Here is a 15,611-nt window from a genome sequence, read left to right on the forward strand (position 1 = left end):
TGGCTTTACTACTGTATGCTATTTTGACATTTAACTTAATATGTTTCAGCTACAAATGGATGTAGTTTTTACAATGTATTTAAATTAGGGGGGAACCTTTTACTTGAAACTCATGATACAATTGGTCTGAACAGGACTGTTTAACGTCCTGCCCTCCAGAACTTTGCCAAATTGCCTGGAGACTTCACCACCGTCTGCTGAGCAGCAGTTAAAGACAAGTGGGGTGGGATTTTCAAAAGTGCTTAGCACTGGTCCAACTCTTCTTCTATGAAAGTCTCAATGGGAATTTTACCAGTGATTGCAGTGGGAGCTGAGTTAGGCCAACACCGCATGTTTCCCACCCTTGATCATTTGCCAGCCACCAACACCATGATCCCTTTTTAGTTCAGCTGCAAAATGTTTAACAGCTACTGCAAAATTAATGGCATGAAACTCAAACATCCAGCTGTTCCATGAAATTAATTATATTTTAAATCCTTGTGCCCACTTTCCTGCTGCAGATGCAGCTGCTCCTCTGAGCTACACACAGTCAAGTTCAGTCTTTGTGCCAGAGTGTGATCTTTGGCAGGCTTTCTAGAAGTTTTAATAAAACTTAGCTCATGGTGGAAAACTATTGCCCATTGAATTGAAAATTGACCAGTATTCACCCTGCAGCTAAGGTCATTGTAATCCACCACATGGAATTTTCCATTTAAGCGTACCTTTCCGCCATATGGCCAAATGCCACTCAATGTATAATGAAATAATATATCCTATAAGATGCACTTATTAAATTGGAGCATTGCCTTTATACATGAAACACCCCTCCCTATGTGATTCTAATTGCAATCCTACACTCTTTTTATTGTCTTGGCATGCATTTACCCATCTAGTGCATTCCAAAGCAGTTCACCTGCACAATGGGTGCCCACGCATTTTGTGGGCACAAGTTTTTGCATCAATCTTGGGAAATTTGTCCTACAATAGGTTGCTGTCATACTGTGCCTTACATCACGGAGGGCCCCACCTCCATCAGGGATGGATCCTCAAGGTGCTTCTGTGACAAAAAAGAATAATGTATTAATGTATTAGGAGAGAGATAAGATGGGTGAGGTAATATCTTTTATTGGATCAACTTCTGCTGGTGAAAGAGACAAGCTTTCAAGCTAACACAAGAGCTCTTCTTCAGGTCTGGGAAAGCAGCAAAAAGTCCTGTGGCACTTTATAGACTAACAGACGTTTTGGAGCATGAGCATGATGCATCTGATGAAGTGGGTATTCACCCACGAAAGCTCATGCTCCAAAACGTCTGTTAGTCTATAAGGTGCCACAGGACTCTTTGCTGCTTTTACAGATCCAGACTAACACGGCTACCCCTCTGATACAGGTCTGGGAAAGGTACTTAGGGTGACAAAGCAAAATACAAAGTGGACCAGATAAAGAGTTAACACCAGATGAAGAGTTAACACACGTTGCAAGAGACCATTCTAGGGGCAGTAGGCAGTTAGCACCTCTATGGCTGTAGGACAAAGTGGGGTTAGTGGGTTACAGATTGTTCTAGTGAGACATAAATCCAGTGTCTTTATTAAGTCCATGATTTTTAGTGTCTAGTAAAGAAATGAATGTAACCGCCTAGGCTCGTCTTTTGAAGGTGTTGTGCAAGTTTCCTTGGAGGACAAGGACTGAGAGATCAGATATGGAGTGATCGCTTTGTGAAAAGTGTTTGTCCATGGCTGATGGATGATTTTGTCTTTTATCATTTTTTAGTGTGAGTTTATTCGAGACCATAGTGATTGTCTCATTTCACTTAGTTGTTATTGGGGCATTTAGTGCAGTGGCTGAGGTACATCAGTACAACAGGTAGACCCGTAGATCTTGAAAGGTGTGTTGTGGGGGGTATTGATCATTACAGCGGCAGAGATACGTCTGAAGGTTTTGAGTCTGTTGTTATGACTTTGCCTGGTGGTGCTGCTTTGAATTGGTGTGTCCTGATCTGTGGGAATCTTGCTTCTGATGATGAGCTTGGAGAGGCTGGGCAGTTGGCTGACAGCCAGAAGATGGGGATTTGGGAAAGTTCTTTCAGGATGTGGTTTATTTACTAATTATTATTGTTAGTAGAGAGAGAGCCTTCAAATTCAATATACTTGCTAGCATGTCTTGGAGGAGAGAAGACTGAGGAGGGACCTGGTAACAGTCTTCCAGCATATTAAGGGCTGTTATAAAGAGGAGAGTGATCAATTGTTCCCCATCTCCAGTGAAGGTAGGATAAAAAATGGGCAGCAGGGGAGATGAAGGTGACATCAAAGGAAAATTTTTCTAACTCTAAGGATGGTTAAGCTCTGGAACAGGCTCCCAAGGGAGGCTGCAGAATCCCCATCACTGGAGATTAAAAACAGGCTGGACAACCCCCTGCCAGGGATAGTTTTAGGTTACTTGGTCCTGCCTGAGGGCAGGGGGGCTAGTCATCAAGTCTTCTCAGGGTCTTTTCCAGCCGTACCTTGTCTGTGATTCCTTGGATAAAGCGGGAGCTGGAGTAGTTAATGCAAAGGGGATTTAGAAGCACAGTAGGCAGAGAGGGAAGACACACGTGAGGCAACCAACACCGCCTCCATCCCTTGCTCGAGGGGCGGACTAGACCCTTGCTAGGAAGATGGGGTAGATGTTGCCTAATGTTCGCACTCACTCTCCCCTCCCCACCACACACCCGACTAGGAACCCCCAGAGCAGCAGAGCGGGGCTCCGGCCCCCCCTGGGTGCGGAGGGAGGCGAGCCGCGGAAGGACGCGGGGCTGCTGCTGGGTGAGTGGTGGCTGCACTCCGGCCTCTGGGTGTCTCTCTGCGGCATTTCTCTGGCTGGCTACGGACGGCTCGTCTCTGACTCCCTCCCTCCTCCTCTCCCCCAATACGGGGGAGGGCCGCCCGCCCCCCAGGTCCGCCCCTCTCCAGTGCTGCTCAAATGCCGGCCCCGGCAGCGGGGCAGGGCTGGGGCCCCCTCGGCTCGCCGCGCAGCTCCCGGGCCACGGAGCACGTGGGGCCGGGCCAGCAGGGGGACGCCGCGGAGCCCCGGGCGGAGTCCCTGCGCTGACCAGGTAGGTGGGCCGGGGGAGCAGGCAGCCGGCCCCACGCGTGTTCGGAAACTCGGCTGGAGGAGCGCGGGGGCCGGGGTGTGCATGCGTGGGGAAGCCAGCGGATCACACTGGCGCCGCAGCTGGCTGACTCCCTTCTGTCCGGGTCCCGGCTAGGCAGGCTTGGTTCTCTCCGCTGCGGTGTGCGGGGCAGTTCGTGCCAGGCTTTCCTACCCATCAGTCTGGGCGTGCTGGCTTGGCTCACGTGTATTTCAGCGTCTTTCTGTCTGGACCCGTGAGCGGGGTCTTTCCAGCCCTGCCGAGTAACAGGTTGGAAATCCTGACCCAAGCTGGCGCGTCTGGACCTCGCCGACCCACAAGAAAGTGTTTCACGCCAGCCACAGCGGGGAAATGGCTCGGAAGGGTCAGTGTGCTCCGGCCACTCAAGGAGCGCTTCCTTTCCGCTTCTGCCACAGACCTGCTCCTTGGCACCTTCAACTTCTCCAGGTAGTCATGTCAATTAACGGACTCCGTAATTTTACATTTAAATACAGTAGAGTGAAGCTGGCAAACTGTTATTCTGAGAGTTGATCCACGCCCAGCTTTTGTACTACTCTAAGGAACTGGGTTTATAAACGGATACAGTTACATGGAGGTAACTCCCCCGGCGTGGCACAGTTATACCCTTTAAAAAGTGCTTATTTAGGTCTAATGATCATGGACAGAAATGAGCTATGTGGTATCAGCACTTTGATGCTGGTATATCCGCTGCCACACTAGATGGGTTGCACCCATGGAACGACATTCGATTCTAGCCACTCTAGTTTATTTAATTGGTGCAAAAAGTGTGGGAAGACTAGTCCTTGTGAGAGTGTGACAATGGTTTAAAAGCACACTAGCCACTCAACTATGAAGAAATCAGACACTGTGTCGGGAGAGAGCTACAATCCAAAGGAGCTGTCGGTTTCATTTCAGGTGTTAAATAATGCATGGAGCTCTGGGTTATCATCGCCTGGACTGGCAAAACTGATGCATTTGCCTCTAGATGAACGATAATTTGCTTATTTGCCCCGGTCAGGCAATGTGGCTGTTTTCCTGTGCTAAACTGTGAATGGCTAAAGGTGTATAGGGTGGAAATCCCCGTACTTGAACTGATTTTTATATAGGGCTGATCCTCAGCTGCTTTGAATTGGCATAGAGGTACTGGCTTACAGCAGCAGAGGATCCGGGCCATAGCTGTGCACTTACTCAGGGGCATCTGTATTATTTACTGTGGTATCAGTAGAACAGCAGCCAAGTTCTGCCGTACACACTAGGTTTTTTTTGTCCTGCCGCACTCGTTTTAATTTATTAAAATGGACCTATCCCAAATGTATGCTGGTACAAGTGAGAGGAGAAGCAGACCCTCAGACTACAGGTGAGCACTGAAAACCAACCTGGAAGACAGCCATGAAAACAAATTGGTGCTATTGTTCTTTATCATAAAATGTAATACTTTGTACCCAGCCTGACATGCTGCACATTTGCCTCACAATATGCCTTTAGGGGGTGATTTGAGCATTCAGGTTATCTTCTAAATGGAGAAGAAAATGTTTTCCATTTCCTATCTTTCCTTTTATTGGCATATCCATGGTTACAAGCAGCAGGCGAAACACACCTAGCGCTTAAAGACTCCCTTTGCTTACCATCTTCTAAATATCAGTTCTGATTACATCGCAGGAGCTACAGTGTACAATGTCACCAAACAAAACAATTACAGATTCTGGGCGGGAGTCCTACTGCCCTTACACTGGTGTAACTCAATTTACTTCCCTGGATTTAAGAGCACAGGTGTAAACGAGAGCAGAATCTTTCTGCATTTCATGGACTGTCAGGGTGAACTCTTTGAATCCCACCCCCCTCTCCCAAGTATTTTAACGACAAAGATTTCTCTGTGACTCTCTTTATAGAGAGATCACAGCAGAATGCACAGAAAACTGCCCACTGGTATTTTTCTGAATAGTTCCTGTTACAAACTGTTTTATAAATTCTCTGGGCCTGACCCTCCTCCTATACTTAAATTATGAACTCTCTGGGTCAACTCTCTTTATTGTGTGTGTGCAATGCCGAATACAGTGGATTCCTCATCCTTTGCAGGGGCCACTGGCTGCCAGTGCAATACATACAGTAATAATATTAATTGAAGTTCATGGCAAAACTCTCCTAATTAATTTCTCTTTAGTTTGAAATTTGACATGTGGCTTGGTGATTTGCTCCGGGACGAGGCAGAGAGTGATTTACTAGTGGATCACGCATGTCGGACAATATACTGTCTCAATATGCACCTTAGTAAATGGTAAAATGTAATGATGCTTTTTTGGCTGAATTACTTCTAGGGACAGGGGCTGATACCTTGACACTGTACATGGTTTACCAATGTTAAAATAAATTTGTATTCGTGTTCAGAATTCACATTTTAATCTGATAAAGGTTCTCACTCCTCAGCTAAGACCAGATTCTGTCATCATTTCTCATGTTTAGTAGTGCCTTCCCTGGGCTTTGCAGTTTGAGAGGGATTCAATTCATTTTAACAGTTCAGAGTTAGACCCTTTACCCAGCTCTGTTTTTACATAAGTGAGCCAGTGGCTTTTTTATGGCCAGAATCTGATCTCTTTTCTCACACTGAGAAGTGCCTTAGTCCACAAATAGTCCTAGTCACTACTGATTTATAGTGGGACTACCCCAGATACTCTTCAAGATGAGGAAAATTATCAAAATTTGGCTCTCCAATTTTTGGGGCCAGACTCTCCATTCCTCCATTACTATACTCTGACACCTTTAAGCCAACTTTGCACAGTATATATTCCAGGCTCTTCTGGGGGCATGCCCAGCACCCAGCCTAAATTACAGCAGCCTCTCCAGGGGCCATTCTGTAGCACAGAATAGCTGGGGTATAGTCTGTTCTACTCTCTCCTCCATTACATGCCCTCAGTAAACCCCTTATGCTGGGGGGTGCAGGGGACAGAGTAGATCTGTTGTGGCAGCTATACAGTGCCTGGGGACCAGCGGTGGCTCCAGGCACCAGCGCAGCAAGTGCATGCCTGGGGCGGCAAGCCACGGGGGGGGCGGCCTGCCGGTTGGTGTGAGGGCAGCAGTCAGGCAGTGTTCGGCAGCATGCCTGCGGGAGGTCCATCGGTCCCGTGGCTTTGGCAGCAATTCAGCAACGGGTACGCCGAAGGCGTGGGAATGGCAGATCACCTGCAGAAATGCTGCCAAATCCGTGTGAACAGTGGACCGTCCGCAGGCGTGCCACCGAAGGACACCTGACTGCAGTGCTTGGGGCAGCAAAAAACAGAGCCACCACTGCTGGGGACCCTCCTTATGTCAGAATTATTACCTAGGAGAGGTTCCAGCCCCTTTATGCCACGAGGGCCACAGGGCACTGCAGAATCTGAGCTCTCGTGGCATCACAACTTTTGGTTCTTAGAAACAGCATTGGGTTTTTAACAGTGAAGATTTCCACTAGAATGTTTGTTTCTTGCTGCATGGGGCTTGTTGGTTATGAGTTACCTTGTAATAGCTAAATTACGTCCAAATTCTTATATTTTCACATTATATTCTCTCTCTTCCATTCATCAATCCAAACTTATTAGATACCTTCTATAGAAATAATGATATACACTGATATGGGACCTGATCCTGCAGCCCTTAGTCCAGTGAGTTGGCATTATTCATTCATACCATCTGAGTACAGAAAGAAATGGGGGTACTTGCAGAAATAAGATTTGAAAGTTAAGGTGAAAATGCTGAACATGGAACATTGTACACCTAGATCAGTGGTTCCCAAATTGGGGTTTGTGAACCCCTGGGGGTTCATGAAAAGTTACAAGGGGTTCTTGGGGGGGGAAATTCCCTCATGGTGGACAGAGCTGTCCCTAGGAACCCCGGGCAACATGGGGCCAGCATCCTGGAGCCCCTGGACTTCCAAGAGCTAAGCAGATCAAAGCAAGCATGTCTATCACACTGAGGAGATTTAAACTTCAAGATTCCTTATAAGAAATGGAAAGAGAGGTGGATATTTTTTTCTGTTTTTAAAATTAAATAGGCAGCTAGTGTTGTTTTTAAAATTATTATGAAGAACAAGTTTAAGCTTTGTTGTAACATGCGCTGTTTGCCTGGAGTGCTCAGGACCTGAATGCTTGTGTAGGAGGAACTCTTTGAGTTGGCTTCTTAAATCCCTTTGCTGTTTCACACTGGATATTCCTTGATGCAACATAGGAGCCTTGTCTTATAACAGGCTTATTCAAAGTGATACAAGCTACGAAAGCGAGATCTTGGAAGAGTGTTGCCGTTTTCATAATATAATAAAAATACTATAATGATCAATAATAAAAAATAGTGTGTAAGAAGCATGCCATAAAAACAAATTTTATATTTCCAAGATCACTGCTTTTTATAATTTATACTCCAGGAAAGGAGAAAAACCCTGGAAATATTAATTTTTAGGAAGGGGTTCGTGAGACTTGACATTTTAGTGAAAGGGGTTCGTGGGTTGTTAACGTTTGGGAACCACTGCCCTCGATGAAGCTGAAAGAAGTCATTTTCACAAGGTCATCTGTGTAGCACCTGATCCTGTAAACTGCGGAGCACCTTTAAATTCCACTGACTTCTGAAGTAGTTGTAGGTTGCTTAGCCCCCCACAGGCAGTGCTTTGAACTTGATCAGATCAAGACCCTATTCATTCTAAGACAGGTTCCAGTCAGCCAAGTGTAGCAAATGAGCCAAGTATTTAATGGTATGGATACAAGAGAGTTTTTTTCAGCTGCTCTATTCTGTGTTGGAAATACAGTATTACGGACATTGCTCTGCCACCTGAAGCAAGGAAAAGATTGAAATTAGAACAGGTAATGCAGCAGAAAAGGTTATGATCAGGAGAGACACGTTTCTAGACAATTAAAAATACTGTTGATCCAAACCATGCAATTACATTTTCTCGTTGCTGTCCTCAAATTACACTCCTTATAGAAATCAAAGCAGAGGGTACTTTGTGATGATTGGAGTGGAGGGTGAGAGGAGACAGTGGAAGTTTATTGCTAACTATCTTCTCCTTTGAATTTTTCCCATGACAACAGAAGTAATGAAAAGGCCATCTAAGCTAACGATGCAGGAAACTTAACTCTCCCACTATGTAGCCTTATCTTTTGTTAGGTAGATGACTGAATAATTACCTCCTCCGGCAAGCTGGAATTTATAGGCTCATAAGGGATACTGATCGTGAACAACATTGGAATAAGCAGATCCTGGGCTGGAAGGCCCCAATCCAGCAAGATTATTTAGAGATGCCCAACTTTCAGCAGGTGAATTGTCCCATTGATGGGACAATTCACCTGCTGAAAATTAGGGCACGTACTCTAAGGGTCTCATTGTGCAACCCTTACTTACACGGCTGGGTGTTTATTTACACAAGGTCTCCTTAAAGCCAGTAGGACCACTTGCAGGAGTCTTCACCAGTGTAAGGATTGCACAATCAGGCTCTAATAATTCAGTGCTAGGAGGATAGTGTTTTGCCAAGAGATAGCAGGAGTGTCTATGGGAACCCCTGGTCACCAGTCATATATTCTGTGTGTGTGTGACAGGGCACACCATTCACTGCCTCCTCCTGGTCACTCTGGGGATTAGCACTTGAGGGTGAACCCCCTTCTTGTGATCACATGCCATCACACCATCTCTCTCTCTCTAGTCTGCAGCTCCTCCCTTGTCCCAAGAGCTGCAGCATCATCTTTGTGACTCAGCCCTCAGGCTAGGTCACTCAGCATTTTCCCCCCTTCTGGGAGGAAGGGGTATACTCCTCCAAATTCTCTGTCACTCCCACAGTGACCCAAGCAGTCTTCCAGTTCACTGCCCTGCCTGTGCCACTTCCCCAGTGGCCAGGGACCCTCAAATCAGCAGTTCAGGACTTTCCTCTCCTAGCCCTCACTGCTTCTTCCCTGGACCACTTCCTTCCACTCCTGGCTCCCCTCCTTGCTCTGGGTGTACCAGCTCCAAATCCTCCTCCCTCTTCCCAGGGAGTGACTACCCTTTCCCAGCAGCAGCCTGCTTGCAATCAATCCCTGCTCCTTGACTCTTCCTTGAGGCCCCAGCCTGTGGAGTTAGTAGGCCTACCTTAACCGCTTCCAGTCCTGTGTGCGGTGGACACCCCATCACAGTATGCCACACACTTTACAGTGAGAGTATTTCTGTTTTTAGGGAGTTTTAGAAAATGTACATTAGAAATATTGCATATTTTTTAAAGCTAAGCCACTATTATTCTTTCACATTGTTACAAAAATCTAGTCTGGGTGTTCTGTATCCTTATGTTAAAAAAGAACTCTCATCTGCCCGGATAATTGTGACATCCTTTACAATTGAAACTGCAAATCTACTGCATGAGAATCTCATTAGAACACAACTTTTTCACTAGTAATTAGGAATACCCAAAAGGCAGAAAATGGTCTCTTGTTTTGGTAAGGGATTTTAGGTGAGCAGCAGAAACCACTCCTTTGGTCAACTTAATGTACCCTCTTACAGTCATATCATATGTAATTTGAAAGCTTTTTATGCTTCCTTTAAGATGAGGTATGATGTGGAGCTGTTAGATGGGGCTTTTACCAAAGAAACAGGAATAAACACCAACACATTAAAATGACCACTTTGAAATAATTGCATTCATCTTTGTTAGTTTAATGGTTCCGTGTATTATTTCAAGACATAAACATGGATTTATTTGTGATATCAAAACCTCACAAAGCAATCTAAAGGGTAAAACAAAATCTAACAATACATCTGTACAGGTATCATTGGAATGTAATAGCACTGGTGACATTTCTAGTCAACATCATCGTCATCTTGTTCATCATCATGATCTTTCTCGAGAGTGCATGGGTTACCACAGCCTTCATTGCCTTGGATGTACAAAGTTTTGTGCAGGGAAGATTGTTCTGACTACAGACACAGTTGATTGTGCAGCAACCCCTACTTATACAGGCACAAATAAAGTCTCATAGAAGCTCAGAAGCTAACTGGCCCATGAAGAAAAGAAGAATTAGCTTATCATCCACATTTTTCCATCTCTGTTGCAATGGTGATCCGATATCTGGCTTACCTATGTGCAAAGACATCCAAATCTTTGTTTGCCAAGATGCTTTTTTGACATGCTCTTCAAAACTGTCCTCACATAGTGTGAGTTTGGCCAGTGACTTGTCCTTTTTGATGGCTAGATTGAGGCGCAAGCAATTCTGGTCTCTGTGGATCACCTTTTTCCTTGCTGTGGTCATACAGCACTGCTACCAACTTTCTTGCTGGAGCAACTGCAGCTTGTTCATCACTTTCTCCCAATTTGGCAAGATCTCTGAAGTGGTAACTCTTTGGTTTGACAATATTAAATATAGATTTCCCCCCATACCAAATAGGGATGACACAGAGTCACATCCTGTCACTGCATGTATAGCAGGAAGCATGTTGTGGAAGTCAGGAGTGAGTGCATCATAAGTATGAAGCGATGCTAATCAGTTGTGCTGGTGATAGTGCACATTTCAATCCACATTTTATCTACGTGGTCCGTTTTCAGAAAGTAGTGAACAGCAAGGAACAAAACATCTGTATCATATGACCTAAATATTATGGCTCCTTTGACATCAAGCAACCCAAAAGCCATATTGGCACATACAGCATGCAGAAGCAGTCTTGTGTCCATTTCCTGTTGAGTACTGTGCAGGTCTTGGGCTTCTTCAACATCTCTACCGGTGATGGACTTTGCTATTTCACCATTGGAAAAGCTTCCAGCAAGAAGGAGAGTTTGTGCTGGGAAAGCTTCTACGCTGTCAAGTGCGTTTTGAATCATACATTCACAGAAGAATTTTACAAGTGACCACTTGTTGAATGCCACATTTAGAAACTTTTTCTATGGAGGCATAGAGCATCCATCAATCACCTGATATTACTTGCATCTAACATTAGATCCTGTCCAGTGCTGTCCTTCTGCAGTTTTCACAGGGTTACTGTTCTCATATTTGTCAAACACTTCATATACAGAGTTAGCTTTGTCAACTCCTTTAGGACCTACCTCAACTACTTAGCAGACAATTCATGAATGTGTGGAATTTGTCTCCAGCTACATTTGTAGGACAGCCATGATATCTCTGACGTACACTACAGACTCTTTGTTGTATGCTGTCAGCTCATGGATTCTTTTTAGCTTGAGCTTCCACCTGATGTCCTAATTCAGCGTTGTCTGTTCTTCTTCCATCAGCATGGAAAAGGGACATAGGCAAAGGTCCTATTGGGTGACTAAGAACAGTTACCATTGAAACATCATCTCCTGCTAAGGACAGGGCTGTGCAGAAAATAATTTCTTGACTGATAGCTGCTGTGATTGTTTTGCTAGACTTAAATTTGGTCTTTTTGGCCACATCAGCAAATGTTTTGATATCAGACTTCATGACTGGGCTGAAGAAGCTACCTGTCCTATTAGAATCAAGTGCACCTCTCCATTTGTTTTCAGTAGAGGCTCTTGTACATCTGATATTACATGCAGTCCAGTAAATGTGTCAATAAGCACCTCTGGATGTGATTCAGGGTTAAATGGGTTTGACATATTATTGATGAAGTGGTCAGTAAAAGATGCAAAATACTCTTCACTCCTCTTCAGTGCAGAGGCAAAGACTTGTTTGTGGACCTTGTTTTTACTACTGCTTGTTAGGCCACATCTCTTTCTCCTAGTTTTTGCATATTCATAATATGAAGCAGTGTAATGTCATCTCTAACACTAATAGTGACCCAGGCATAAGTGTCAGTGAATTAAAAAGCTAGCTTCTTGAGTATTTCAAAAGGCTAGTACTGCATGCACAGGCAATTACAAATTAAAACCTTCTATGCAGAGTAGATCCTACATTTTAGGCACAAAAGCTTACAAAGGAGGAACAGCAGCAAAGAATCCTGTGGCACCTTATAGACTAACAGACGTTTTGGAGCATGAGCTTTTGTGGGTGAATACCCACTTCGTCAGATGCATGTAGTGGAAATTTCCAGGGGCAGGTATATATATGCAAGCAAGCTAGAGATAATGAGGTTAGTTCAATCAGGGAGGATGAGGCCCTGTTCTAGCAGTTGAGGTGTGAAAACCAAGGGAGGAGAAACTGGTTTTGTACTTGGCAAGCCATTCACAGTCTTTGTTTAATCCTGAGCTGATGGTGTCAAATTTGCAGATGAATTGAAGCTCAGCAGTTTCTTTTTGAAGTCTGGTCCTGAAGTTTTTTTGCTGTAGGATGGCCACCTTAAGGTCTGCTATAGTGTGGCCAGGGAGGTTGAAGTGTTCTCCTACAGGTTTTTGTATATTGCCATTCCTTATAGATGATTTGTGTTCATTTATCCTTTTCCGTAGAGACTGTCCAGTTTGGCCGATGTACATAGCAGAGGGATGTTGCTGGCATAGGATGGCGTGTGTTACATTGGTGGACGTGCAGGTGAACGAACCAGTGATGGTGTGGCTGATCTGGTTAGGTCCTGTGATGGTGTCACTGGTGTAGATATGTGGGCAAAGCTGGCATCAAGGTTTGTTGCATGGATTGGTTCCTGAGCTAGAGTTACTATGGTGCGGTGTGCATTTACTGGTGAGAATATGTTTCAGGTTGGCAGGTTGTCTGTGGGCAAGGACTGGCCTGCCACCCAAGGCCTGTGAAAGTGTGGGATCATTGTCCAGGATGGGTTGTAGATCCCTGATGATGCATTGGAGAGGTTTTAGCTGGGGACTGTATGTGATGGCCAGTGGAGTCCTGCTGGTTTCTTTCTTGAGTTTGTCTTGCAGTAGGAGGCTTCTGGGTACACGTCTGGCTCTGTTGATCTGTTTCCTTATTTCCTCATGCGGGTATTGTAATTTTGAGAATGCTTGGTGGAGATTTTGTAGGTGTTGGTCTCTGTCTGAGGGGTTAGAGCAGATGCGGTTGTACCTCAGTGCTTGGCTGTAGATAATGGATCATGTGATGTGCCCGGGATGGAAGCTGGAGCCATGAAGGTAGGCATAGCGGTCGGTTGGTTTTTGGTATAGGGTGGTGTTAATGTGACCATCACTTATTTGCACCGTGGTGTCTAGGAAGTGGACCTTCCGTGTAGATTGGTCCAGGCTGAGGTTGATGGTGGGGTGGAAGCTGTTGAAATCGTGGTGGAATTTTTCCAGAGTCTCCTTCCCATGGGTCCAGATGATGAAGATGTCATCAATGTAGTGTAGGTAGAGAAGGGGCGTGAGTGGATGAGAGCTGAGGAAGCATTGTTCCAGGTCGGCCATAAAAATATTGGCATATTGTGGGGCCATGTGGGTGCCCATAGCGGTGCCACTGATCTGGAGATATATATTGTCATCAAATTTGAAATAGTTGTGTGTGAGAATAAAGGCACAGAGCTCAGCAGCCAGTTGTGCTGTGGCATCATCAGGGATACTGTTCCTGACAGCTTGTATTCCATCTGTGTGTGGGATGTTTGTGTAGATAGCCTCTACATCCATGGTGGCTAGGATGGTGTTTTCTGGAAGGTCACCAATGCATTGTAGTTTCCTCAGGAAATCAGTGGTGTCACGGAGGTAGCTGGGAGTGCTGGTGGCATAGGGTCTGAGTAGAGAGTCCACATATCCAGACAGTCCTTCAGCGAGAGTGCCAATGCCCGAGATGATGGGGCGTCCAGGATTTCCAGGTTTGTGGATCATGGGTAGTAGATAGAATAACCCTGGTCGAGGCTCTAAGGATATGTTGATTTGTTCCGGTGTTAATGTAGGAAATGTCCTGAGTAGATGGTCTTAGTGTATTCCTCAGTGGGATCTGAGGGAAGTGGCCTGTAGAATTTGGTATTGGAGAGTTGTCTGGCGGCCTCCTTTTGGTAGTCAGACCTGTTCATGATGACAACAGCACCTCCTTTATAAGCCTCTTTGATGATAATGTCAGGGTGGTTTATGGGGCTGTGGATGGCATTGCGTTCTGCACGACTTAGGTTATGAGGCAAGCGATGTTGTTTTTCCACAATTTCTGCCTGTGCACATCGGCGGAAGCATTCAATGTATAGGTCCAGACTGTCATTTCGACCCTCAGGAGGAGTCCATGTGGAGTTCTTCTTCTTGTGCCGTTGGTGGGAGGGTACCCGTGTGTCAGTGCACTGTTCAGTGTTGTCCTGAAAGTATTCTTTAAGTCGGAGATGGCGAAAGTAGGCTTTCAGATCGCCGCAGAACTGTATCATGTTGGTGGGGGTGGCAGGGCAGAAAGAGAGTCCCCGAGATAGGACAGACTTTTCTTCTGGGCTGAGTGTGTAGTTGGATAGATTGACAATATTGCTGGGTGGATTGGGGGTACTACGGTTGTCATCCCATGTGGCAGGTAGAAGTTTAGACAGTTTACAGTCCTTTTTCTTTGTAGAGAGGTGAAGTGAGTAATGTAGATCTCCTGTCTTATTTTAGTGAAGTTTGTCATCCTGGACAATGATCCCACACTTTCACAGGCCTTGCGTGGCAGGCCAGTCCTCGCCCACAGACAACCTGCCAACCTGAAACATTCTCACCAGTAAATGCACACCGCACCATAGTAACTCTAGCTCAGGAACCAATCCATGCAACAAACCTTGATGCCAGCTTTGCCCACATATCTACACCAGTGACACCATCACAGGACCTAACCAGATCAGCCACACCATCACTGGTTCGTTCACCTGCATGTCCACCAATGTAACATACGCCATCCTATGCCAGCAACGTCCCTCTGCTATGTACATTGGCCAAACTGGACAGTCTCTACGGAAAAGGATAAATGAACACAAATCATCTATAAGGAATGGCAATATACAAAAATCTGTAGGAGAACACTTCAACCTCCCTGGCCACACTATAGCAGACCTTAAGGTGGCCATCCTACAGCAAAAAAACTTCAGGACCAGACTTCAAAGAGAAACTGCTGAGCTTCAATTCATCTGCAAATTTGACACCATCAGCTCAGGATTAAACAAAGACTGTGAATGGCTTGCCAAGTACAAAACCAGTTTCTCCTCCCTTGGTTTTCACACCTCAACTGCTAGAACAGGGCCTCATCCTCCCTGATTGAACTAACCTCATTATCTCTAGCTTGCTTGCATATATATACCTGCCCCTGGAAATTTCCACTACATGCATCTGACGAAGTGGGTATTCACCCACAAAAGCTCATGCTCCAAAACGTCTGTTAGTCTATAAGGTGCCACAGGATTCTTTGCTGCTTTTACAGATCCAGACTAATATGGCTACCCCTCTGATAAAGGAGACACATTACATTAGATGTTCATGTACATTTATATCTACTCCCAAGCAGTACAAACTATGAGCACACAGTCTACCACTACTGTTGCACAGCCTTCACTGTGAGACTCATCTGGTCAGCAAATTTCAGTTTAAAATATAGAAAACGATTATAACCCTTGTTAGATACTTTGACAATTAAGAATATGCAATGTGAAAAAGTGAAGCTGAATGAGGTTTAAGTTGAACAAGTGAAACTTTATTAAAACCTGTGCCTTGCTCTTTCTGTGTAGCTGGGTAACTCCCCAT

At 45.2% G+C, this 15,611-nt stretch overlaps 1 protein-coding gene across 1 annotated transcript in view; it reads left to right on the forward strand.

Moving 5' to 3' along the window:
- The first annotated feature begins 3,005 nt into the window (after positions 1–3,005).
- Positions 3,006–15,611, forward strand: part of NPFFR2 (neuropeptide FF receptor 2) — a 45,633-nt gene continuing 33,027 nt past the window's right edge. The window contains exon 1 of the mRNA XM_030563919.1: positions 3,006–3,067. The gene's annotated coding sequence lies outside the window, so the exon portion shown is untranslated. The remainder of the gene's footprint in view (positions 3,068–15,611) is intronic.

The sequence above is a fragment of the Gopherus evgoodei genome, chromosome 5 (genome assembly GCF_007399415.2).
Source record: "Gopherus evgoodei ecotype Sinaloan lineage chromosome 5, rGopEvg1_v1.p, whole genome shotgun sequence".
NCBI classification, from domain to species: domain Eukaryota; kingdom Metazoa; phylum Chordata; order Testudines; family Testudinidae; genus Gopherus; species Gopherus evgoodei.